This window comes from Ovis aries, chromosome 21, assembly GCF_016772045.2.
Source record: "Ovis aries strain OAR_USU_Benz2616 breed Rambouillet chromosome 21, ARS-UI_Ramb_v3.0, whole genome shotgun sequence".
Lineage (NCBI taxonomy): Eukaryota > Metazoa > Chordata > Mammalia > Artiodactyla > Bovidae > Ovis > Ovis aries.
In genome coordinates, this window is record NC_056074.1 from 32,381,223 (window position 1) to 32,408,104 (window position 26,882).

Consider the following 26,882-nt stretch of genomic DNA (forward strand, 5'->3'; position numbering starts at 1 on the left):
CCCGGCGGGCGGCGGGCGCGGGGCGCGGGGCGCGGGCGCCCACCTTAACCCCCGCCGCGCCGCGCTGCGGCCGTGCACGAGCCCGGGCGAGGAATTTAACCATTTCCCTCCTTCAGGAGCTGTCATTTCCAAATTAAGAAGAAAGGCAAAGTTACCACGCGGTCTTAATAAGCCCAAGACATCTTAATAAGGGTCACCAACTAATTAACTAGGAAAGGAAAACCCCGAAGCATGCACGTGTGCACGTTTAAAATTATCAGATTAATTCATTAGCGTTTAGAGTAAATTTAAAGTGTTGGGAGGATGTTTTAGAATAATTCCATTTATTATTCAATAGTCAACGCCCACCCCACCAACACCCCCCCCCCAGAAAAAAGCTCCTTCGAACATCATTCTAAATAGAGATCTTCCATATATAAAACCAATGCAAATTCACAGAAGCCTCTTAGCGTGCGAATCTGGCAAAACCACATCAAAATGTTGGTCAAGTTCCGACACTGACTTACATTCTTCTTGTTCTGTCGACATGAAAAGATGCTGGCCCTGCAGAGTGCTCATTTCAGATGAATGAGTGTGAGCCCCTGGCATTACTGATACCGAAGATTCCCAAGTGTCCGGGGTTCACACTCTTGCAGAGCCGGTTTCATTTTAAGAGGTGGGTTTTTCAAATTCTTGAAACTCAGGGGAAAGCTGCACTGGCCTCAGTTCCTGTCACTTCTCCTCTCTGGCTGCTGTGTGCCCACCTTTGTATGCTTCCTCTCACTTCAGCTCTGATGGAATGTGGCTTCTTCCCTCCTGGGCCAGGCTGCTGAGCCAGGGGGGAGCCCCGAGCTGCACACAGCCCACCCCGCATGCTAACACCAACATGGTTCTCTGCTTGGGGACTCCTGTCTGAGCTCCCTGCACTGACCCAGATTCTCCCTGGGGAAAGAGAAGAAGCAGTGTGGCTTTGTATTTCCCCTGGACTTTCTCCCAAATCCAACCAGGAGGCTTTTTTTTTTTTTTAACAACTATTAAAAAGCAACAATAACAACAAAAAAGTGTTCTTCCCAGAGTCATCCAGCCTTCGCCAAAAACAAACTGATTTATTCCAACTAAATCACTGTCCTATAAAGGTCCTGGTGCCATAAAGTCCGTGTATCTTTCAACCGGTCATCCCAGGTACGTGTAGATCACATGTGTGCGAATGATGCACAAGCATTTCACTCCTCGTACCCCGTGCCCACAACTGCCCTGGGTTGGAAGGGATGGAGGTGGGCGTGCAGGAGGTGGGTGTGCAGATGTGGAAGCAAGCAAAGTAACGAAGACTGAGGAGGTATGGCTTCCTCTTTTAACAGGTGATCAGAAAGTGTGTGTTCACACATGCTCAGTCGCTTCAGTCATGTCTGACTCTTTGCAACCCCATGGACTGTAGCCATCCAGGCCCCTCTGTCCACAGGATCTCCAGGCTAGAATACTGGAGTGGGTTGGTCATGCCTTCCTCCAGGGGATCTTCCCAACCCAGGGATGGACCCCAGGTCTCCTACATTGCAGGTGGATTCTTCATCCACTGCGTCACCTGGGAAGCCCCCAGAAAGTGTACCACCAGGTAAAGTTGAGCAACTCACACTGAAGATCATTAGGCCCATTTCCCCCTCGTTTCCTCTGCGGACTTTTCCAATATTAAATTCTCAGGGAAATCCATCCGCTACTTTTAGCTGGTGGGGCCATCTGATACAGAACACCAAAAAAAGAAAAATCAATTGTCAACTTGTGACCACAAAGGATGACTTTGCTTTCAAGAAAACCAAAAACGATGTCTATGGGGAGCAGGAGATTTTGTTTATGTTTTTGAAAGAAGAAGAGAATTAACCAATTTCAGCACCAGTCCATTCTTGCTAGACCCTATTTTGTCTCGATATTTGCAGTGGGAAATCTCAGGGAAATAGGAAATTGCATGATTTCCCCAAGCTCAAATGTTATGTGATAGCAGATGTTAGGTGAGAGATCATGATTGAATTTGGGGTTCTGCTGAATTTGGGGTTCTCCCGTAGGGCTAAGGAGTTACCTCTGACCATCCACCACCACTGTAACCACCCCTCCAATTCCTCTTGATAAACAGGTCTTAGCACTTCAAGTAGAAACACGCATAGCAGTGGAGAAGAGAGAGGGACTCTTTCTGGGGTTTGGAGTCATTTTCCTCCAGACTTGAGAATGGCAGGCATGACTCCTTTCATGATAAATTCTCATCCTGGCTCTTGCATCTAATTCCCAGGTAGGTACAAATGAGCATTAGTTTTTGCATCCCGGAATGTGGGTAATGACAACAACCAGCCATCCCGAGGGGCCTACAGACATGATTAACTCTACGGTAAAATACTTAGAAATCCATTTAAGGTGGAAGATGGTTTATTAATATATTTTCCCTGCCACTGCTTCATTATTCTAGCCAGGCAGAAAAAGAACTCTTCTCACAGGCTCTGTAGGATGTTCGGCTTATACCAGTCGGCAGGCACTTGGTCTGAGATAGACACACCGTCTTTGTGTCTGGCTGGGGAAGAGACAGTGGTGAGCTGCAGCCTCCTGGCCTGGCCAAAGGAAACCCAGCAGAGATCAGGGTGGACAAAGAAAAGCCACTGGCAACCTCATAGCTGCTTCGTGGACCCAGGGATCCAAACTTCATTCAAAAATGGAAGTTGAGAAAGTGATGAGAGGTCAGAGATGCTGGCACAATTAACAAGGCAGAATCCATTTTATTGAAACTCGTGATTGAAGCGGTTTGAATAGATGAAGATCAAAATCACATGTCAGCTCCCGTCTCATCTCCTAATCCCTAAATATAACCAACACTTAGTGGCTTATCTTATATCCTGTCTCTTGCTTCATAAAAACTGCTGGATTTATTTTTTTTTATTTTTTTCCCAGCATATCCAAGTTAATGAAAAAGGAATGACAGTCAGAGCAATTTCATTATTTGTGTTCTTTATAGAAACAACTTCCTTTCTACCTCCTGGAAAGATGATTCCTAACGAGCGCCCACCTCCACCTTCTCCCCTCCATGCCCCCCACCCCATCTCTCTCTGCACCCCCCTCTTCCCTCCTGCATACACATATACTGTACACATAAATCAACTTGTCACAGCTTGTCTCTGTGCTGACAGCTGTAATTGCTGCAGGTTATAAAAATATCTATAGGACAATACCTTTCAAGCTCTCAGGCACACACATACACACTCACACACACTAAATGAAAGAAAACAATCATATTCCCTTTAATAATCCTGGGACTGCAAAGGAGGGGGCACAGAGGAGCTTGCCGTGTGGACTGGAGGGCTGGCAGGCAGGTGAGAACGTGGAGGAGATGAAGACTCCTAGCAGTGGCAGCATCTCCACCCTAAAGAAGGGATGGCGAAGGGAGCATTTGCCAATGGAAGGGAAATTCGCTGTTTTTGTTTTTCCCTGTGTTACCTACAGCAAGCTGGGGTTGGTTGAAGAGCCGTGAATTCTCCATATACACGAGAGACCGAAAGAAGAGCTCTCGCCTGAGATGTGCCAGTGCTGCTGCTGCCTTCTCTAAAAAGGCGAAAGGCCCCCCTCTCCTGGTGGAGATTCCAAATAGGAGCTCAGGCAAGAAGACGCTGCTTGCAGGATGGTTGGTGATGCCAAATGGACATCAGGATGTTTAATCAGGAGGGGTGGGGTCCAGCTGGATCAGTGATGGCTCTAGGGGAGTGGGGAAGGGCTGGGCTCGGGAAGAATGCATGCTCTTCTGTCCTGCAGAGGATCAAAAAATCGTTGTTCATCCGGGCTAGAGTCTGGTGTGTGAGGATTTCAGAGGGAAGAGCCAAAGAACAGCTTGACGAAGGGAAAGAAGCATCGGAGGAAAAGAAAGCAGTCATGAATGGAGAGAACTGAGGAGGAAGAGAACAAGGGCAAAGGTGAGGCTGCTCGTGGACTTTGAGAGCCATGAAACTTTGTAAGCTACATCAAGAGGAGAGGTTGTCAGCAGAGCAATAGGCAGACAGAAAAGGCAAGAAGAGCCAGGCAAATGAGCAAAGTCAAAGTGGCGTCAAAGCAAACGCCAGATACCCAGAGGGGAACAGCCCTAGAGTCAGGGGTCCTGAGAGGAACCATCTCTCCTTTTCTACGTTTAGGGTCATCTTAAGACCCTAGGGTCAGAGAATGACAGAATGCTAGGGTCAGAGGGCACCTTGAAAGACGTGTAACCCACTCATTTCATAAGAAGGTGGGGAGTGAACCCAGCAGAGAGGACCCATTGTCATGGGAATAAAGTTAACAACTGGTAAATCAAGACTAGAACTCAGGGCTGCTGGACACTGCCCTGTTCTCCTGGCTGTACCTGGCAGGTAAGGATACTGCTTAAGAACCAAATGATAAAATATTTCCCGTGGCTGCTACATCTGTGCAAGAGAGAACCACAGAAGTGTTAACTATTATTGCCCGGTATCAATACTTCTGAGTGTCTGATTATTCAACTGAATTCAGTGTAGCCAGGAAATGTTGAAGGTAGCCAAGTAGACTTTGAGCTCTTCCTACGGAGCAGAAAGTTAGAGATACAGAGAGGAAAGACATCACCCTGCCCTCAGTTTGCCTACAGTTGAGTGCTTTCAGGTTTGTGCATGGTTCTTTTTGCGTTTATATCCCCGGAAGCCCCTGAGAACAGTCTTATTGCCAAGAATGAGTTGGGATGCGCCTCCTAGTTAGGAACAGTCGATCCCATTTCATGTGTCCAGATTTCCAGCTAAGCTTCATTGGAAGTGGCATTAGGGTCTCCCTAGTGGTTCAGTGATGAAGACCCCCCCTTCCAGTGCACAGGGTTGGGGAGCTAAGATCTCACATGGACTCATGGCCAGAAAATCAAAACTTGAAACAGAAACAATATTGTAACAAGTTTGACAAAGTCTTTATAAACGGTCCACAGCAAAAAAAATAAAAAATAAAAATCTTTAGAAAAACAAAAATAAAGTGGCGTTGGAGGTGGTGGAGTACGCTCAAGGATTTTAAAATTGTAGGGAAAACATTCATCTACTTGACAAACCGCGTTTTTGGTGCACACTAAATGCCAGCGATGCGCTAGGTGGTGGATTTCAGCTGTGGGAGAGAGACAAAAACAAAACCATCCTGTGTCTATAACCCTCATTAAGGACACTGTCCAGCAGGGGAGACAGATATGAAAGTAACAACTTCACAAGACAGTAGGCACGATGGCGATAAGCACCGTGGGGAAGCAGAAGAGCACGCATGCCAGAAGGTTCTCTCAGAATCGGGAAGATTGGGAGATGAAATTGGGACTTCATAGTGAGAAGGAGCTGAGTGTGCAGGTGGCGTGGGCCGGAATCTAGTTATAGGCTCGCCAGAATGTGCACAACCAGAGACGGGAAGGAGGTTGGGCCGAAGTTGCCTTTTATATTCAGACTGTGCTCCCTTAGACTGAGGGTGGGGACGTCTGAAGTGCTCTGTCTGATTCGAAAGCCCTAACTGCTTCTTCGTCCTGTGTTCCTGCATTCATTGATTCACTCAATACATATTTATCGATTAAGAGTGACCAGCGGTTTTGGACTCAGACAGACCAGAAGTCAAACATCGTCTCCATCGCTAACTGTGTGACCTTGCGGGAATAACCCCGTTTGCAAAATAGTGCTCAAAATGGTACCTAGCATGAAGGAGTGGTGTGAGGATGTTATGAGGGTCTGATGGACAGGGGTTAGCAGAGGGCCTGGCAGCTGCAGGCCTCCCGTGCAGGGACCAAAAGGGGGCCACGCGTGTGCTCCCCTCCTTCAGAGGGGCCTCGGTGGGATATTCATCCTGAGAACCCAGGAGCCGCCATTTCAGTGTTGGGAACCGTCCCTGGGCACATCCTGAGGGTGTCGTCCCCGGAGCAGGGCAGAAACTTCATGCTGAGATGTGGTCAGAAAGGGCAGTCGCTGAGCTTCAAACCAAGGCAGGAAATGGGTGACCCTCCTGTTCCCACCCCAAGGTCTTGAGAAGCACACAGGATCTGGGCCCATGGGAAGCAGCCTGAAGCTTGAGAAAGAGGACAGGGCTGCTTCTCTGTATGGCAGCCTGGGTACCTTTCTCTGTTAAGGCTCCCACATATACCAGGAAAGGAAACCACCTGAGAAAAAGACGAGACACCTCCTCCAAGCAGCAAATGAGTAGCGCCTCTGACCACTTGCACGCAGCTTACTGTTGCTAAGTCACTTCAGTCGTATCCAACTCTGTGCGACCCCATAGACGGCAGCCCACCAGGCTCCCCTGTCCCTGGGATTCTCCAGGCAAGAACACTGGAGTGGGTTGCCATTTCCTTCTCCAATATATGAAAGTGAAAAGTGAAAGTGAAATCGCTCAGTCGTGTCCGACTGTTCGCGACCCCATGGACTGTAGCTTACCAGGCTTCTCTGTCCATGGGATTTTCCAAGCGAGAGTACTGGAGTGGGGTGCCATTGCCTTCTCCTGCATGCAGCCTGGGCCCCTCTTTGCTCCTGTGGGCCTGGCAATGGAGCCCAAAGCCCCCTACCCACTCTAGGGTCTAGATTTACACTAGTCAACGGATACTGTTAATACCATGTAGCATGGGCCTCATTGCTCCCACTTCCCACCGCTGAGCACCCCAGTGCCTCACAGCCTCATGGAAGTGAGCAAGGGTGACCTGCACTCACCTGCCTGCACACACACACAGACTCCAGTTCCAGGGTTTACATGATGCAGCCCAACCAGGGTCAGTAGCAGCTCTCTCAGAGAAAGAGCCTTTGGACAGTAACCGGCCAACCCCAAAGTTGGAGCTTCAACCCCAAATGTACCCTTAGAGCAACTTGGCTTGCCTAGCCATGCCCTGATGCCTTTCTCCCTAATCAGTTACCTTCAAGTCTCTCTTTAACCTTCTCTCTGCATTTTTTGCATTTTCTCCCCAGCCAGGAGCAACTGTAGAAGACAGAATCTGTCACGAGACAAGAATTTGCTCAGTAACATATGGGTTCAATTGTACTTCTTACCGGGCATGGCATTTTGTAAACATCATTTTGTATCTGGATCCAAGTCTTAACTCTGGCCAACATTAAACAAGTCCCTTGTTTGTTTGTTTGTCTGTTTGTTTTTTAGCTTCTTTGTTTTCAGAAAAACCAACATCTCCATGAAATGTAGGTCTTTGAGAAGACCTAGTGCCAACCAATGCATTCAAATGGGCTAATGCCTTTTGAAAGCTCAAAGCACTGTTCTACAGTAAGATAATGGATGGTATCATCGACTCAATGGGCATGAGTTTAAGCAAATTCAGAGAGACAGTGAAAGAGAGGGAAGCCTGGCATGCTGCATCCATGGGCTTGCAAAGAGTAGGACGCAACTTAGCTACTGAACAGCACCAGTAGGGTGATAGCTCATAGAAGGCTGGGGTCAAGTGTAAAGCATTCGTGCCACCACCACCCCCGACCCCAGTCTGTCACTTACAGGCTGTATGGAGTTGCCCAAATCACTTCTAGTTTCCCTATAAGTGAGGAGTTGGGATTAAACAACCTCATAGTCCCCTTCCTGCTTCCCATGTGGCTCAGATGGTAAAGAACCCACCTGCCAATGCAGGAGACATAAGAGATGGGGGTTCAGTCCCTGTGTTGGGAAGACGCCCTGGAGAAGGGCATGACAACCCACTCCAACATTCTTGCCTGGAGTATCCCATGGACAGAGGAGCCTGGCAGGCTACCGTCCACAGGGTCACAGTATCAAACACGACTAATACAACTTAGCATGCACAGTCCCCTTCCAAATCTCAGTCTTTGGTTTTATTGCTTTTCAACACTCTTCTCGAAATCAATTTATCCTTCCTATTTGCTCATCGGTTCCTACTCTTGAGAAATTGCCCTCCTCACCCTGTCCTTCCATTGTTCCTACTCACCAAGGTGTCCATTTCAAAACTCAGAAAACGGTGGTGCAAAGGAGCTGCACTGGATCTAAGGCAGGCAATGGAAGAGCCAGGATGATTAAAAGTCTTCCGATAAAGGGTTTCTTTAAGGAAAAGAAAATCCCACAATGCAACCAGCAATGTTAATCTTCAATAAATAGGTTGTTAATATTTAACTGGCATTTATTTAAACTTACAGTAACTGTCCTATTAAATCTAAATTAATTGCCCGTTTGGGACTCTCCCCCTACAGCCTAGCTGGGACATGGCTGTCTGGATCATAGTGTGTGCTAGGCATCCAGCCATAAAGAGGAGAGTTCAGCCTCCTTCTAAGACTGGAAGATTACAATATCATGCTTGGAAGGGCTTTAGAGGTCAACTGGACCAGTAAGTTTTATGCTCTGTGTCTTTGGGCTTTCAGGGGCCCATTTTCCCCATCTCTTCAGTAAGGGCTTCATTGTGTGCTCTTATCTCCGCATCTGCTTCTCTCCACTGTCGTCTTTTCATTTTGAATTTCTCTCTTTCCTTTCTGCTGGTGACTTTTTCCTTTTATGTTTCATATTTTACGCTCATTCTGCCATGGTTTTGTCTCAGTGTTTCCTTGAGTTTGTTAAGAGAGGCCATTTAGGTAAGATACATAGCAATTTCTGTATGTGTGAATGTATGTGTGTATATATACTAGTGGCTCAGACAGTAAAGAATCCGCCTACAATGTGGGAGACCTTGGTTTGATCCTTGAGTTGGGAGGAGGGCATGGCAACCCACTCCAGTATTCTTGCCTGGGGAATCCTAGGGACAGAGGTGCCTGGTGGGGAGTTGGAGAGTCAGATATGACCGAACGAGTGAACACAGCATGTATGTGTGTGTGTGTGTGTGTGTGTGTGTGTGTGTATTATTGAATGTGTCATAAAGAACATTTTATAATGGCAGTTGTATACAAAAGACCAAGAGCTGTGAAATAATCCCTGAGTCACACAGTTTTAGAAGGGGCAGTGAGAGTGTAATTGGGTACGACTGATCTTTGCTATCCCTGAAATCAATCAATATTTTTTATTATAAATGTTGTCACAGCAAAACCTCTGGAATGCTATTTTGCTATCATTTTAACACATTCGCAGCATTTCACACACGCACACATGCTCATTGCTTTCAGTTTATTAGTGAAATGTGGATTAAAGATAAACACCTCATCAGATGGGTTAGTGTTGAAGCTAAGTTAACTTTCCTCAAGAAGTGGGAGCTGGTTGAGACTAAATTATCTCACCCTGAAGTTTCTGAGGGTGTAGGTCCCTGAGTTAGACGTATGAAGGCTCACTGTCTGCCTTGTAGGGCCTGGAGAGGCCTAGTGATGGAGAGAGGGATGTGGTGTGAGATGGATTTAGGGAGGAGGAATACAGGGCAGAGCTGAGGGCAGGTGGGCAGGTAAGAAGGCATGTTACACATTTTTAAGAGGACTAAATGTATTCTCAACTGTTCGCTCGTGAAAGGCTTTGCATGTATGCTGCTTAGAAAACCCATGTTTCTTTGTATTTCTAACTAAAGCACAAACCATCCATTTCCTTTTTGCTCCCTTACTTCAATCATCATCAGGTTAGACTAGAGATCCTCACAATGTCTTCAGTTGGAAAACAAATCCTCCGTTTTATTTAAAGAATAAAGCATCTTTCAGTTCAGTTCAATTCTGTCACTCAATCGTGTCCAACTCTTTGCGACCCCATGAATCGCAGCACGCCAGGCCTCCCTGTCCATCAACAACTCCCTGAGTTCACTCAGACTCGCATCCATCGAGTCAGTGATGCCATCCAGCCATCTCATCCTCTGTCGTCCTCTTCTTCTCCTGCCCTCAATCCCTCCCAGCATCAAAGTCTTTCCAATGAGTCAACTCATCACATGAGGTGGCCAAAGTACTGGAGTTTCAGCTTTAGCATCATTCCTTCCAAAGAAATCCCAGGGTTGATCTCCTTTAGAATGGACTGGTTGAATCTCCTTGCCATCCAAGGGACTCTCAGGAGTCTTCTCCAACACCACAGTTCAAAACCATCAATCCTTCGGCTCTCAGCCTTCTTCACAGTCCAACTCTCACATCCATACATGACCACTGGAAAAAACCATAGCCTTGACTAAACGGATCTTAGTCGGCAAAGTAATGTCTCTGCTTTTGAATATACTATCTAGGTTGATCATAACTTTTCTTCCAAGGAGTAAGCTTAATTTCATGGCTGCAGTCACCATCTGCAGTGATTTTGGAGCCCCCAAAATTAAAGTCTGACACTGTTTCCACTGTGTCTCCATCTATTTCCCATGGAGTGAATGGACCAGATGCCATGATCTTAGTTTTCTGAATGTTGAGCTTTAAGCCAACTTTTTCACTCTCCTCTTTTACTTTCTTCAAGAGGCTCTTTAGTTCCTCTTCACTTTCTGCCATAAGGGTGGTGTCATCTGCCTATCTAAGGTTATTGATATTTCTCCCGGCAATCTTGACTCCAGCTTGTGCTTCTTCCAGTCCAGCGTTTCTCATGATGTACTCTGCATAGAAGTTAAATAAGCAGGGCAACAATATACAGCCTTGACGTACTCCTTTTCCTATTTGGAGCCAGTCTGTTGGTCCATGTCCAGTTGTAACTGCTGCTTCCTGGCCTGCATACAGGTTTCTTATTGAGCCTTATAAATTCAAAAAATAATGCAGCACATTTCTGCATGTGTGTGCCTCTCCCTGGCTTTCCTCGTGTCCATCTCTCATTGTGCACTTGCCTTTGGAAGTTCAGGGTCTTTTAAGACAAAGCAATGGCAGTGACAGATATAACCGCATATCCTCACAACCTGGGAGCTGATGTGGGCCTTCCCTCCTAGAAAGGAACAATTTCCCTGAAACCTGTGTACGCTTTCTTCATCTAGGATACCAGAAAGCTAAAAGAGGTGCTGCAGGTAATGAGACCGTCAGTTACCTGGGAGTGGCCTGGGAGAGGGGCCTTTGATGTGGTTCAGGTAGCTCTGATCCTGGGGAGGGAGAGCAGGGAAAATGTTTTAAGCAGACATGGGAACATGGACAGCACAAGCAAATAATTCACCTAAGCTTTCACGGGAATGTCCACAAGGTGTCAGGATCAAAGATGCCTTAGAGAGAAAGTGGTTAATGAGGATACTATCTTTTTCTTTCAAAAGTAGAGCATTGAGCTTAAAGCTAAGATGGAAATCAAGAACCAGATTGACTTGTTTCTATCTGGAGAAGCGCTGGTACCAGATTCTCCAGGGAGAGTTGCTGGGACAAACCAAATGTAGTATTTCTATCAACAATCTGCCAAAGGGGAGTCATAGAGAACTGTCCCACGTCTGCAAAAAACATTAGGTCCCCTTAAGTAAGTCGACCTTCAGTTGATACAATGAGCTATAAATAATCCACAAAGTTATGCAAGTGTTCAGAGAAGTGGGTGAAATTCAGTGTCACATATTTGAGTAAAGATCATAGAAAATGCCTTGATCTTTGATGCTCTTTGACCCTGGACTCTGGGTGGTAGACTAGGAGCGGTGATGAGCAGTGGATAGAGGAGCATGGATGGTGAGGCTAATGGCTCTGACTTTTAGTCCAAGCTCCACACATGGCCAGCTTGACTTCAGATAGTTTTCTTCCCTCTCGGAGCCTCAGTTTTCTCCTCTTGTTAAATAGGAATATGTTCTACTCCACATACTTGCTATGCAGGGCTAAATGAGATGTAAGATGTATAGCACCCAGAGAAGGAGCTGGTGGGTGGTACAGCCTCCACGTGGGCAACCAGGAAAACAATGCTGCAAACAGCCATGGCTCCAGAGTTAGGGGATTTGAAGCACATTTTTGCAATATGATAGTATATTGTGAACAAGTATCAGGATTTTTTGCCAAAAAAGAAATGTTGGGAGTAACATTTTATGAAAGCTCTTGGAAAAATATTGGAAACAGAAACAGAGAAGCGTTTTATTTACTCAAAATCGCTGTGTCTAAATTCTTCAAATATCACTCACAGTACCTATTGTTACACCTCACAAAGCATCCAGGAACTTCATGTGCCCAGCCTCTTGGTGAGGAGTCAGGACCCACTCTTAATTTCCCCTGCTCTTACCACTGCTCACTCCCATGTGTTTGTGCAAGTCCTTTCTGTCACGGGTTCTTCACCTTCAGTGTCCAGTCCTTTCCAAAGCCCCACTCACCTGCCTGAGCCATCTTATTTTCTTCTTATTTCCTTCCTTGGAATAATGAGACTCCCTCCTCCAGGGATGTCTTCCGTCAGCTCTTACCAGATCTATTTCAAGCTCCGCTTTCAAATCAAGTTTTCCTGAAAGCCTGACCACGTCTCCGCTCTCCCACTTCAGCCTTTAGTGGCTCCACGCAGTAATTTGAATAAAGCCCCGAATGCTTTCTGTGGTTTCTGAGCCTTCACGATGCGGCCTCGTTTGCTTTCACTTTTTTCTCCTGGTACCTCTCCCTTTATTGAGCCATGCCACTGTTTATTTTAATTGATGACTATTTTCATCCCTCAAAGGCTTCTCTTTCTCAACGTGGGGCCTTTGCACATGCTGACTTCCTGTCACCGATACTGTCCCCCCGTTTTTCAGGCTAAATTCTGTTCATCCTTCTACATTCCTACTCCCTCATAAAGACCACACCTATTTCACTCAGTCAGGTAAACGCTCAGTGCACTGGCACCTTCTAACATTTGTAACACTCGTAACAGTTTAAATCCTTATCCTCTTATATCCTTGATGTCTGGCACACACTAGGTTTTTGATAAATATTTATTGACTTTAAGTATAGCTGGGGGAAACTCAAAATTAAAATTATTTTCTGGCAGGGCAGGGACTTCCAAGTGACGGAATGTTAAGAAGATGAATATTTGGTATTCATGAAGTGTACGAACAGGCCATACACACACTTAATGACCAATCTCTAGCTAGAAATAACAATTCCAAGAAATTGAAAGATGGTAGTTTAAGGATAAAAACAAGCCTGTCTGTATAAAAGGTTAAACGGGCAGAAAATAATATCTAAATAGGATAAAGGGAAGTTTGGATAAATTAATGGGTGACAGACCCACTCTGGTTTATTAGGTTAGGGGTGTCTGACGTATATCTCTGACCTTTGAAGTATGATTCCCATGCAAATGGCCACTGTCCAAAATGGGCAAGGAGGACATCTGAATTGGTATGACCTGGGGTGACCTTTGTAATGTCACAATAATTTTGTTGTCCACGTTGCTGGGCATAATGGAAATATGATCATCTTTCTCCCTGCACACCTTATGGCAACCCATTCTACAACAGTTGTATACACTTAGGAAGAACAGTTTTGAAATGCTGCAAGAAAAGGTGTGTGTAATTTGTGTGAACGGTGACCCCCCAAGCAGGGGGAAAGCCCCCTTCACCCTTCAGGGAGAATTAGATGGACCACCTTCAGTTCTTACCTTCTGTTATTTGGCTATTTCCTTCACGTCCAATTCCTGATTTCCACTCTTAACTATGGGAGACCTGCTCCACCCTGAACCACTGTCTCCTTGAACATCAACTCCCAAGGACTTGGGCCACTTGCTCACCTCTCCTGACTCCCTCTTTCTGATCCAGCTCAACTTCTAGTATCCAGAAGATGTGGATCACAGCATGTGTCTTCAGACTCCTGGTCCCCTGGTCTTTCTCCTCCACCTTGTTGCTTCCCTGTGTCAGCCTAATTTCCAAGGGATGATGAAGGGCAGTTGGTTTCTCATATCATTCTTTGTTTTTCCCTCTTGGGAAAGAGCACTATGACAGCCGTAGTCCAAAACAATAGGTAACACACAGACCTGTGTGCTGAGCTTACTCTCCAAATAATTTGCTTCACCAGAAGATTTCCAACTATAACTTCATTTGAGAATCTCTATCAGGCACTTTCATTTCCTGAAGACACAGCTGAATCACAGGCACAGGGCCCCAGAATTTCAAGGACAGGGCAAACCCAAGACAAGAAGCACTCTAGGAAAGTTTCTCCCAAATAGAGAGAAGTTACTTTCAAGGAAGTTAGCTGGAAAGCTTGTTTCTGATCCACAGGGGCAATGAGTACAGTCTTTTCACACTGATTCAACAGGTGAGTACCAGGCCCGATGATATGATACAACAGGGATGGTCATAACCTCTGCCCAGACCCCAGGGCTACCGACAAACACTAGAAGTAACTGTACTAATAATCAATGAATCACAAGTGTAATGCACATTACAAAGAGCAAGTGCAAAAGGACAGGGGAACAGAAAAAGGAAGGGACAGTGTCTTATTTATAATCACTCTATTTTTAGCACAGAACAGGGTAACATAGATGAAATCATATGAGAGTGTAAGAAGGATGGCTGAATGAATAAACATGTAAGAACATCTAGAATCTAGCATCTCAGTATCTGTTCATGAGGCCAGGTGGTTGTACTGCTCCATACACAGGCATCTCTCTGACCTTTTACTTTCTTCCAAGAGGCAGTAAGTTCTAGGGAGCTGGGGCACCCTTCCCAAGTTCTTGTTATTTATCAAACCAAAATAGGACACATTTGCATATCAGGTTATATAAATATTTTCAGGGCACTCATTTTGCTCTTGGGAAAGCCAGCTTATCACGCTGTCATAAAAAAAATCCACTCTAATCCCATATCCACGTTATGACCTCCTACCACTCTCCACCCAAGAAGGGCATTAATAATCATCCATTAGCCATCGTGCTTGGTTTGAACTTAGAAATTGTGAAAAACGATCTTATAAATTATTTTCCAAGGATATCATCTTTAAGCATTAACAGGTACAACTGACTCAGAATTCTGGGAATTGAGCGTAATTACATGGAAATTGACAGGCCACAAATGCCAAGAATCCTGTTAACCTTTACTATCTTGAAAAACCTCTCCTTGTAATTATCTCTTCCCTTTGTCTCAAATGTTACTGATGAATATTTAGAGGCCTAAGCAAACACAGAAGTGGATGGATTGGAGAATTTTGATCTGTGTTTGGAAGCCTGGAGTTTTCTAGGCATTCTATGAAATACTGAGATGCTAAACAGAGCACTTGGAATTCGATAATTTCCAGAACTTGCTTCCATCTTTGTACTGGCTCTGCTCTAGTTCTCTGCTTATAATTCTCCATGCTGAGTAGAGGCTCCTTTGCATTAGTAATTACAGAGAAATGTAGGTCAGAGGCTTTTGGTGTCTAATGCAATTCCTGACCTGTTCTATGTCTTTGGAAAAGTCACTGCATCTTTTCAGGGCTTCAGATTTCCTTTCTGGAAGTGAACATAATGACATTCAACTCTAACAGCAGCAATATTTGCATAGAGCTTGAAGCCTCGCCACCGACATCCCTTATCTCACTTGTGTAGGCATGTCCACTACATTTTTCCTCCTTTCCGGGCTCCGCTGCAACCACGAAATCTCCCCTTGTTTCTTTTCTCCACTATTTTAATTAAATCTTAACTCATCTCTCTGCCTCCAACTCTGCCTTTCCCTAAACCACTGTTTCCTTACAGGGGCAGGATAGACTCCTGGGGGGAGGTTGATTGCCGCTGTAATTACAGAGACACGTCAGCTTCCCACGCATGGGGACCAGAGAGGCTAGACATTCAGCCATGCGTGGGACATTGTCACTGTTGTTGAATGCCCGCCTCAAGTTTAAGTGTGTAGCCTAAAATGAACTCTATTTGATATATCAGCACAGAATATTTTTACAAGGTTTTAGCAGCCACTAATCCTTCAGGAATGCAACTACCTGTCAGCTAAGGGAAGATTGTGCTTTGATTTGTTCAGCTCTTCACCAAGAATTGTTTACTAGTTTGAAAGATCACATGACCAATGGTAAAGCTCATTGTATTTGAGTCGCCAGTTCTTCAGCCCCGAGTCAGTGTGGGCAGTAGCCAGTAGGTTCATGGAGATTCTATGTACAGACACAAGCTTCTGCATTTCATCACATCGTATGATGTCATTGTGCCTAAAGATTTATTTTAGGGACTTCCTTGGGGGTCCAGTGGTTAAGCCTTCACCTTCCAATGTAGGGGGTGTGTGTTCAATCCCTGGTCAAGGAGCTAAGATCCCACATACCCAAAAAACCCAGAACATGCAACAGAAACAATAGTGTCACAAATTCAATACGTTAAAAATGGTCTACATTAAAAAAAAAAAAGATTTATCTTACACTAACTTGATTATTAGTCATTCTCTATTTATGTATCTTATAGATCCAGCTAGGACATTAAATAGGTCATTTTTTCAAGTAGGTATAGAGGTAGCTTATTTTTCTATGAATTTAATGTTCATAGAAATAAAGGTATTACAAAGTATTTTTTAATAAGATTTGGATCAGATAAAGGAGATAACTCCTTATATAAACAACTTCACACACAGAAACCAGTTTTATCTTTCTGAAGCATAGCTCAGTTCAAGAAAATGCAGTGGCTCCCCCACTTTTACATATAACAAATTCCTGAGTCTGAGTAATCAAGGCTCTTAGAAATATGTCAGCCTAACTGACTAGGCTCAGTCTGGTCTCTGTTATGGCCCCACCCACAGCTTTATCCGACACCCTGGGGCTTTTCAGCCTCCTTTATTTCCAAGTCTAAGCATTTGCTTAGGCTTCCCATCTACAGGGTCCCTTCTTTTCCATGCAGATTTCCAAATCCCATTCAAACTTCAGTGTGTTAGTCGCTCAGTCGTGTCCAATTCTTTGCCACTGCAAGTACTGTAGCTCACCAGGCTCCTCTGTCCATGGAGTTCTCCAAGCAAGAATATTGGACTGGGTTGCCATTTCCTCCTCCAGGGGATCTTCTTTACCATCTGAGCCAACAGGGAAGCCCTGTACTCAAGGACCAGTTAAAATTTAATTTTCTTTATAAAATATTACTTTTACCGAGTCCCCCATCCCTCTCCTCTATTGGTTAGAATCAAATATTTTGAGGATACATTTGTATGCATCTCACTGAGAAATAATTCAAAATATTGAGTTTCTTGTATATATTTGTATTATAATTGACTGCCTATTCATCTGATCTCACAAAGAAGGCTGGAAGCTTTCTGAAGCCAGGTAACACTTCTTGTTCATCTTTGTACCTTCTCAGAGCTGAGAGAAGTGTGTGGCCCTGAGCGGGAGTTCAATAAACAACAACCAAATTGAATAAGCAGCTCAGGTGTAGAGAGGGAAAGCCGGGGCACTATTTTCTTTATTTCAGCTTGAGGAAATGGAATTCTAAGTGAGTTCTGAAAGTTTGCTGTACGCAGGGCATCATATGAGGCATGTTATGGAGGTCACCGGGCTTCCCACGTGGCGCAGTGGTAAAGAATTCGCCTGCCAGTGCAGGAGATGTGGGTTTGATCCCTGGGGATCTGAAGGAGAAGATGGCAACCTGCTCCAGTATTCTTCCTTAGGAAATGCCATGGACAGGGGAGCCTGGCAGGCTGCAGTCCATGGGGTCTCAAAGAGCCGGACACAGCTGAGCACACAAGCGCAGGAAGATAGACACCTCACTCTCACTACCTCATTTCAGGCTCAGATCTGCACCTAGAAGGACATCTAGAGGTTGGCCTACATTTTGCTGAAAGAAAACAGAACTTTTCATTGCTAGGTCAGCTTTTCAATGTAAGGGTTTGGATTATATCACAGTATATGCCACTGATGATGGAAAATCCATCTCGAAGACTTGGTTGCCAAGTAGAGCGGTAGGTGTCCACTTCATCCCCCGTGGAATGCAGGCAGAAACAAGTCAAGGGTTTCCCAGAGCCCTTGGGCTCTCCCGGTGCTGGAAGGGTCAGCCTCCTGCCGTGCTCCCTGGCCCAGCTCCAGCTCTGAGCGAGGCCATCCATCACAGCCAAAGCCTGCCCTTCTCGCACGCTGCCTGAGCTGGAAATGGAAGTGGCCTTTTAACGGAACATTGTCTTAGCATTGTGTGAAGCAAGGCTGACAGAGAAAGGAAGATTCATTCCTGACACCAATCACACTAATATCTGTCACCGAAATGACATTTTCCCTTTAATGATGAAAAATGCATCAGGAAAGAGTGAGGAGCAGAAGCAAGTTCCATCAGCTGCTCCAGTCTGATGGGGAGGAAGTTCAGCAACTGGTCGGTGACTCAGGGAGAGGAGAGGAAGGGCGACCAGTTGGTGATCAACAAAACAGTTGGACCCTGGTTTGGAAGAGAGGGGTACAAGCAGATGGAAGCCCCTGGGTAGACAGTGTCCCTGAACATCTGACTAACGTCTCATTAGGCCTTCTGCCCGGGGTTTTCAATAGGACGGCCCCATTTCTCTCAAGCCCAAGCAGGGCTGCATACTGGCTTTCAGGGCCTCCGTCCACGTACTGCTTTCCTGGTGTTTCAGACAGTAAAAAATCTGCTCACAAGGCAGGAGACCTGGGTTCAGTCCCTGAGTTGGGAAGACTCCCCCGGAGAAAGGCCTGGCAACCCACTCCAGTATTCTTGCCTGGAGAATACCATGGACAGAAGAGCCTGGTGGGCTACGGTCCATGGGGTCGCCAAGAATCAGACACAACTGAAGTGACAAACACAACATACACATTTTGTACCATATCCAGGTTTGCAGGGTTAGTCAACCGACAAGATTGCAGAGCGGGTGGGCGTCCCACAACCCTCATTCACATGCCGTCTGTGTCATGGAAGGGGGACACCAGAGGAGCCCAGTCTACACCACAGGCGCCATATGCATGTCCAGGAGGGCCTGTTGCTGGGGAGGATCCACATGTGGGAGAAGGCACCATGAGGCCAGCGCTTTGCAGGCTGCATGTATAGGGAGGCGGCACCGCAGAGAAGCTCGTTAGACAGGCATATTGCTGGCGGCTAGAGGGAGGCTTCACAGTCATCTCAGGTGTTCACAGAGTGAACATTCCCCAACAAATCACAGATCTTTATCTACAAGCCCATTGCTCACAAAGACACCAGGTGCTGACAGCTTTATAAAATCCTTTTTCTCCCCTCCTTTCCTTTCTACTCTCTCATAACAGAGGCTAAAAATGCCAGCTAGTCACCTTCTTATATCCATGGCTGACCGCATCACATGCCCAGTAGATGGGCTGTCCTGCCTTTATCAAAAGATGTGTGCGCACTTGTCCAACTCCCTTCACTCCTGCCTTAAAAAAAAAAAAAAGAAACCTTTACTCTTTATAACAACTGACTAATTTGAAAAGACACCGAGGCTGGGAAAGACTGAAGGCAGGATAAGAAAGGAATAACAGAGGGTGTGATGGTTGGATGGCATCACTGACTCAATGGACATGAATTTGAGTAAACTCCGGGAGTTGGTGACGGACAGGGAGGCCTGGCGTGTTGCAGTCTATGAGGTCACAAAGAGTCGGACATGACTGAGCAACTGAACTGAACTGACTAACCCTTTTAAAAACTTTATTTAGCTGTGCTAGGTCTCTTGTTGTAGCATGTGGGATCTTTGAACTTTATCGCAGCAGGTGGGATTTAGGTCCCTGACCAGGATCTGAACCTGGGACCCCCCTGCATTGTGAGCATGGGGTCTTAGCCACTGGACCACCAGGGAAGTCCCTGCTCCTGCCTCTGATCACAGCCAGGTGATGGTGTGAGGGCTGGAGAAAAGCAGCTGCTTCCCACTTGTGGAATGATGAGCCCATGTCTCAAGCATGATGGAGGCCAGCTGTGACATCCTGGGTCCCAGATGCTATTACTGAACTTTTGGTCACCCCACCTCTAGGGTTCTTTGAAGTCCTGACTTTCTAATTTTCCATTACTAAGTGTTCAATTACTTGCAGCTCAAATCACCCTAAATATTGCATTGGCTTTTCATCAGGAAAACTGTGTTAATTTTATGAGGACGACCATCTATTTAGACTCCTTTACTCAGCCTTAAGGGCTTTCCTGGGGGCTCAGATAGTAAAGAATCTGCCTGCAATGCAGGTGCCGAGGGTTCGATCCCTGGGTGGGGAAGATCCCCTGGAGAAGGGAATGGGACCCCACTCCAGTATTCTTGCCTGGGAAATTCATGGACAGAGGAGCCTGGCAGGCTCTATGGGGTCACAAAGAGTCGGACACAGCTGAGTGACTAGCGCTTCCACTTTGCTCTCGCTCAGCCTGGAGTTGGTCTTGCTCTGTGTGTACACAGGTTCTCTTCCTGCTGCCAGCTTCCTCTTACTCCTTCACTCATATTTACATGAATAAATACTGGCATACACAGGCTGACTCATGCACCAAGAATTGTACTGCACCAGGGTGCTTCTAAAGTTTGCATGCTTTGCAATTCCATATGACATTAATTAGCACAGCACCCACATGCTAGCTAACCTGCCAGAAAGCAACCACATCATTGTCCTCCTTTTGGAGAAGGAAACTGAGTCATGTAAGTCTCTATATCTGCATGAGTGGGCTTCAGGCTCCCTCTCCTCCCCCAACGTTCACACTTTTAAATATACTTTAGACCGGCAGGGATGCAATTCAAACAGCCTTCATCTGAACAGTCATGCCCCCAAAGCAATTGATGCATAAGAGCATACTTTAAACACCTAACCCCAAAGGACCCCTTGCCAATAACCAAGAGCAACAGACAAATCCTCAGTTTCCAGCAAACATGCCTTTCTCTGATGTTCTAGGCCTTTCTTGCCTCCCTGTATCCTTTCAGTCAAGGAAGAATCCTCCAAGATAGGGATCAATAATGCGAAGTGATGTTAAGTTCTAAAAATGATGCTAGAGCTCTGCCCTAGAGGAGAGAAAGGGCAAACGAGACTGTTCCCAGGGAAGGAGCAGCGGGGGCAGGAGAGAAGCTTCCTTCTGCCCAGAAACAAAGTGCCGACTCTATGGACTCAGGCAGGTGGGGGCTTGCTGTGAAGCCCTGTCAGGGGAAGGATGCTCTTGTTCTTTGAGGGTGAGGGCTGGCCTGAGAGCCACTGATGGTCCAGGATAAGGACCAGGCACCCTCCACAGCAAGGGTCTCCAACCTCCAGGCCAAGGACTGGTAACTGCTGTCAGATCAGTGGTGGCATTAGATTAAAAATAAAGTACACAATAAATGCAATGTGCTTGAATCATCCCCAAACCATCCCCCTAACACCTCTTGTCCACGGAAAAATTGTCTTCCTTGAATCAGTCCCAGATGCCAAAAAGGTTGGGAGCTGCTACTCTACGAGATCTGTCCACAACGTGATCACTCCCTAAGAGAAGGTCAACCTGAGCACGGACACCCAACACCCTTCAGTTCAGTTCAATTCAGTCGCTCAATCATGTCCAACTCTTTGTGACCCCATGGACTGCAGCATGCCAGGCTTCCGTGTCCATTACCAACTCCCGGAGCTTGCTCAAACTCATGGCCATTGAATCAGTGATGCCATCCAACCATCTCATCTTCTGTCATCCCCTTCTCCTCCTGCCTTCAATCTTGCCCAGCATCAGGGTCTTTTCCAATGTCAGTTGTTCGCACTAGGTGGCCAAAGTATTGGAGTTTCAGCTTCAACATCAGTCCTTCCAATGAATATTCAGGATTGATTTCCTTTAGGATGGACTGGTTGGATCACCTTGCAGTCCAAGGGACTCTCAAGAGTCTCCTCCAACACCACAGTTCAAAAGCATCGATTCTTCAGCACTCAGCTTTCTTTATGGTCCAGCTCTCACATCCAACACCCTTCAGTTCCCTCCAGCATGTGAGTGCGGCCACCCAGACAGCAAGATGTGGTGACTCTTCTCCGCAGCCAACGCAATGCATGGAGGAAAGCTCCAAGTACCTGACTTAAGTTACAGTTCAGCCAGGACTGCCTGACAGTAAAGGGAGTTGTACACTGTCTGAGAGCAGCTTTGAACATGCACACATAATTTAAAACCAGATGCATTCACTTCTTTCATGGAATGGCTGATGAACTTATTAAAATGATAAAGATTATCTCTCTCTGCACAGTTGAAACAACAATAATAGAAATCGAAATGTTGGATTTACAAAACAAATTCCCTTTTGTCATGTAATCTGATTCTCTCACAAACTCCTTGTCCAGCAGAACCACTGCCCGCATCAAACAGATGAGCCAACCAAGGCTCATGTGTGTAGAGGATAAGATTCCCAGGGTAGAATAAGGAAGATCCAGGCTCACATCCAAACCTCTGACTCCAAATTCAAGATTCAAGTGAAAATGTTAGTCTCTCAGTTGTGCCTGACTCTGCACACACTGTAGCCCACCAGGCTCCTCTGTCCTTGGGATTCTCCAGGCAAGAATACTGGAGTGGGTAGCCATTCCCTTCTCCAGGGGATCTTCCTGGCCTAGGGTTCAAACCTAGATCTCCTGCATTGCAGGCAGTTTCCTTACCATCTAAGCCACCAGGGAAGCCAGGGAAGCTTCCTACACACACATAAGCCTTGGTTGTCTCATCTGTCAAATGGAGGCAGTGGTTCTGCTGGACAAGGAGTTTGAGAGACTCATTTGCAGGTTAATTAACTCACCTGCAGTTTATTGAAGGCAAGGACCCAGCCTCTTTCCTTGTGGAATATCCCCTACACCCAGGCTCACTGGGAGGGTAGGGGGCACTTTGGCAGGATAAGGGAGATAACTCATGAGGGATGGGAGGACTCCTACAACTCAGGAGCAGATGTATGAGCATCAGAACCTTGTGCAGAAGTGGACCCAGTGGCACAGCGAGAATAGGAAGGCCGCGCAGGGTGTCTGAGCAGAGGAGCAGCCCGCCATTCATCTCCTGTTGCATCCCCTCTCAGGGTCTCAGTGTCTGGAAAAGCAGCATGTGTTATCCACAGAGCAGTGAGCAGGACTTACAGACACCACGGGCTTGGGGAGCACAAATACAGCTCCACCATGAAGAACAAGGTGGGCGTTTCACAGGGGATCCCTGGCTGCCCAGGCAGGGGCCAGCGGGAGGACCGGAGCCTGTTGTCTGGGGCTGTGTTTGTTCAAGACACAGCAGTCAGCCTCCCTGACCTCCTGGCTGCATGTGGCCCCCGGAAATACTCTCCTCTTTCTTGAAATGGTCTCAGTCTTTGGAATTCAAAGCACCATACCTTCTAGACTCCCCTTCCTCTCTTCTCAGGAGTGCAATGTCACCATCACAGGCCAGGTCCCACCCCTGGCTCCATTTCCCCTAAGTTCCCACTCCTCAAGATGCATTTTGAATGATGCCTCCTCCAGGCAGTCCCCCTGGGTCATCTCACTGAGAAATGTCTCCCTCTTCTGGATTCCTTTTATGTCAATATATGTATTTTCTCCAGTATACAAGACTTACCTGGGTGGCTCAGGCAATAAGGAGTCTCCAGCCTGCAATGCTGGAGACCTGGGTTTGATCCCTGGGTCAGGGAGATCCCCTGCAGAAGGATCTCCTCCGGTATATACAACATATTGCCTTTCATTTTAAATGCTTATAAATACACATGATCTTCCCTACAAGAAGATAAGCCTATTGTCAGGAAGGTCTTTGTTTTTTGATTAAACCAATTCAATTTATTGTTGAAAAAAACCCATAGAGGTCATCCAGGTGAATGTTCTCCTTTTATAGATGAGGGAAGACAAGCCTACAGATGAGTCTTCATACAGCTAGGCCAGATTGGAGGTGGAACTCATTTGCACCGTTAACTTTGTGAGTTGCCTGCCTAGAATGAGGCTAGAGTAAAAGGCTGTATGAGCTATTCCTCCAAGTTCCCCCAGACCTGCCGTTCCCTGGCTGGAAGGCGTCCCACCAGAGACATGCGGGATCAGTATGGAGCTCTCTGTCCAATCCACTTCAGAGAAACTTCATTTCACTCAGCACACGTCTGTTCCCATCCAAAGGGGTTTGCATGAGGGACTCGGAGCTTGTGAATAAGCGGTTGGGTGGTGATGCTTTTATGCAGTCAGCTGACCAGGGGAGAATGTTCTGCAGATTGTTATGCTTTAATACATTAAGGAAATGGACAGAAGATCAATGGAGCACTAATAAAAGATGATTGAAAATTGCTAATATAAACCCAATAGTGCAACCTTGCTTTACAAAAACTGAGAATGCTTATGGATTTCCTGTATCGTCCACTGTAAACACTGCCCAGGGCTCCAAGCCCACCTCTGCCTCCCCGCTGCACGCAGTAGGCTGCTGCCACACTTATTATAGGCAGGCTGCCTTCCGATTAGCGCAGCAATGCCAATTAATTGCAGTAACGAGCAGGCTTCCCATTTAAAGACACTCACAGCCTGAGCCCTAGCAGCATTGATGGCCTCAAATTGTGGCGGAAGCTCTGTTTCCAGGGTGTATAGTGTGTGTGTCTCCACAAAGAAGTGCAGGTTCTGAGGGTCAGGAGTGTGTGTGTGTGTGTGTGTGTGTGTGTGTGTGTGTGTGTGTTTGTGCCCACATGAGGGCACTATCTCAGAAGGCCCAGAGCCTTCCTTTAGAAAAGGGAACTGGGTCAAGGGGGAGGGTCCTGGGAGAGGGAGGCAAGTGCTGCTGGAGAGGGCGGAGCTTTGCTCTTCTGGGAAGGAGTCTTGTGAGCTGCGGGGTATGAGGAATCTGGAAAAGAGACTAAACCCGTGCTTAAGTGGGATATTTCCCAAGGTGGAGAGAGAGGGTTCCTGCAGGGGCCAGCCTTGCTTTTGGAAACAATTCATCCCGCAAAAGAAGGGAATCAAGTGTACTCTGGCCTCTCGTGTTCCCTTGCCTCCTTTCTTGTCTTCGTTGCTAAAGCCTTCTGGATGTCCCCCTCTCCTTGCCCCACACCCTCACTCTTCGCCTGCTTTCCCACCTCCCTGTAGGGCACGGGCAGTGGTGAAGGCAGGTAGGGCCGGAAGCAGCTGCTGCTCGGAGGCTCCAGCTCTGGGGTTCTGTTGTTCGGAATCCCATCGAAATCCCAAAAACCATCCCCAAAGGAACACTAGTTCCCTTTGAAGACCTTCTAATGTATTTTTTTTTTAAACCCACACACTGGGCCGTCAAAGTCACATGCAATGTGACAAAGTGGGTAATTATGTTTCACTTAGCGCACATCAGAGAACAAATGGCCGGAGAGCCTGTCCATGTGCAGTGGTGCGTGTGGTGGGAAAGAGGCCCTTGGTGGGGACAGCCAGCTGCAGGTCTGGGTGCAGACAGCAGCCAGCACCCTCTCCCCCGACCCCGCCCTGGCTGGAAAGGAATGAGGCCGTGGGGCTCATTTAAATGTGGGGACATGTCTGGTCTTTCTCTCATCCTCCTTTGTTCGGTTTTCATGGAAATGTGTGTTTATGGGAAACTCCAAGCATGCTTGCTACAGACAGATGTTTCTGGACTCTGTCCCTCGTCTGGCTAAGAATGTTCCTGCTGGGAGATGAACCACTATTTTTTTTTCCCTCGTCAATCAATGCAGGAGATGGATATAAAGCATCAAGGCTTCTGAAATGGTCCCTCTGGAAGCTAGGGAGTTCCAAGCAGCCGTTGGCAGACTCACTAGCCAGAGGTGATGCAGGGCCTCACTGAAGGGGAGGCAGAACCATAGGCACAGGTTGTATCCACCTTCAGTGTCACAGGTACGAAGCACATTCCTACTGGCGCTTGCACCACGGATGAGCGGTCCAGGCCCCTCTTCCATTCCCCAACCATCCCCACGCCACCTTCCCTCCCTCTACCTCCCCCACTGGCTGGGAAACGTTGTCACTTTAACATTTGATTATATAAAACCCTGCTCCCTTTACCCCCCGTGGATGAGTAATTGTTCTGCTATTTCTACAAAACGCCACAGGAAATATGAAAATAGGAGGCAGGATCTGGAGCAAGACTGTCCCTGAGTGCCTGTGCTTAGACGCATCAGAGATGGCTGCATAGATCCTACATCTGTGACGGGGAAGCAGAAGGGAGAGGGGGCAGAGGGAGAGGAGGATGGGCAGAGGAGAGACAGACAGACAGAGCAGGCAGCACCCAGGAGCCTGGCCAGGACGCTGTAATGTGGCCTTTGGCCTAAAGGGGCTGAAGCTGGGCCTAAACCCCTGCAGGCCGCCTGTACCTGTGCCGGGCTCACTGCTGAAGGCAGGAGAGCTGGGCTGGCAGATGGGTCAGAAGCGAGTCGTACGTTGGAGGGGATGAGCTGCACATTTCTCTCATTCTGTGATGCCTTTCCAAAACAGGCTGGACAATGTCTATGGTCTCACTCATTCTTCCATCCAACATTCTATTGAGAAGCAGTGTTGAGCCATGACTCAAAGTTCAGGCACTGGAGCCAGAAGCTCCAATCACACCTCTTTCACTTGTGCAGAAAAGTGGCAAGTACCTCTCCAGCCTCGATTTTCTCATCTGTAAAATGGGGCTGGAAATAACAGTGCTTCCTTTATACAAAGTGGCTGCAAAAATGGTGTTATTCTAATGACATAATAAGCAAGAAAGAACCAGCTCATCGGAAAAGACCCTGATGCTGGGAAAGATTGAGAGCAGGAGGAGAAAGAGGTGACAGAGGATAAGATGGTTGGATGGCATCATCAACTCAACGGACAAGAATCTGAGCAAACTCAGGGAGATAGTGAAGGACAGGGAAGCTTGGTATGCTACAGTCCATAAGATGGCAAAGAATCGGACCCGACTGAGCGACGGAACACAAATAAGCAACTGCAATATAGCAAGCACTGCCTAGACACAAGGGCTGCAGTGGTGTGTAAGAGCCGGTGCCCACATTCCAGGGGCTCATAGCTTAGTGGAGGAGACAGATATGTGAAATTGCCAGCAGTGTGATGGGAGCTACAAGAGTGATCATCTAGTGAGTCTGAAATTTTGGACCTGAGGCTCAAGGGACCTGGAGAGCACTTAGCAGAAGGGCTGGGCTTTGTAGGGTGAGGAGTATGTCACCAGTTGGAGAAGAGGGATCTATTGGCAGCAAACAACAGAAAGAATGAAGAAATGGAGATTTAAAAGACCAAGGCTTGTTTAAGAAAACATGAGGCATTGTTTGTGTCTGGGGAACAGTGGGAGGTGATGCTGAAGGATTCCGCATGTTTTGGTAAAGAGTTTGGGTTCCAGCGTGTTTTTGGAAATGTGGATTCATTGAAGCTTCTGAAAGAGGGTAGAGGCATGATCCAGCTGAATGA

At 46.8% G+C, this 26,882-nt stretch overlaps 1 protein-coding gene across 5 annotated transcripts in view; it reads right to left on the minus strand.

Moving 5' to 3' along the window:
- Positions 1 to 26,882, minus strand: part of NTM (neurotrimin) — a 964,897-nt gene that overhangs the window by 426,066 nt on the left and 511,949 nt on the right. Inside the window, exon 1 of one of the 5 annotated variants that reach the window (XM_027959856.3) lies at positions 507 to 782. The exons of the other annotated variants lie outside the window; for them this stretch is intronic. The gene's annotated coding sequence lies outside the window, so the exon portion shown is untranslated. Of the gene's footprint in view, positions 1 to 506; positions 783 to 26,882 lie in introns of those variants that run through there. 5 annotated transcript variants of the gene reach the window in all.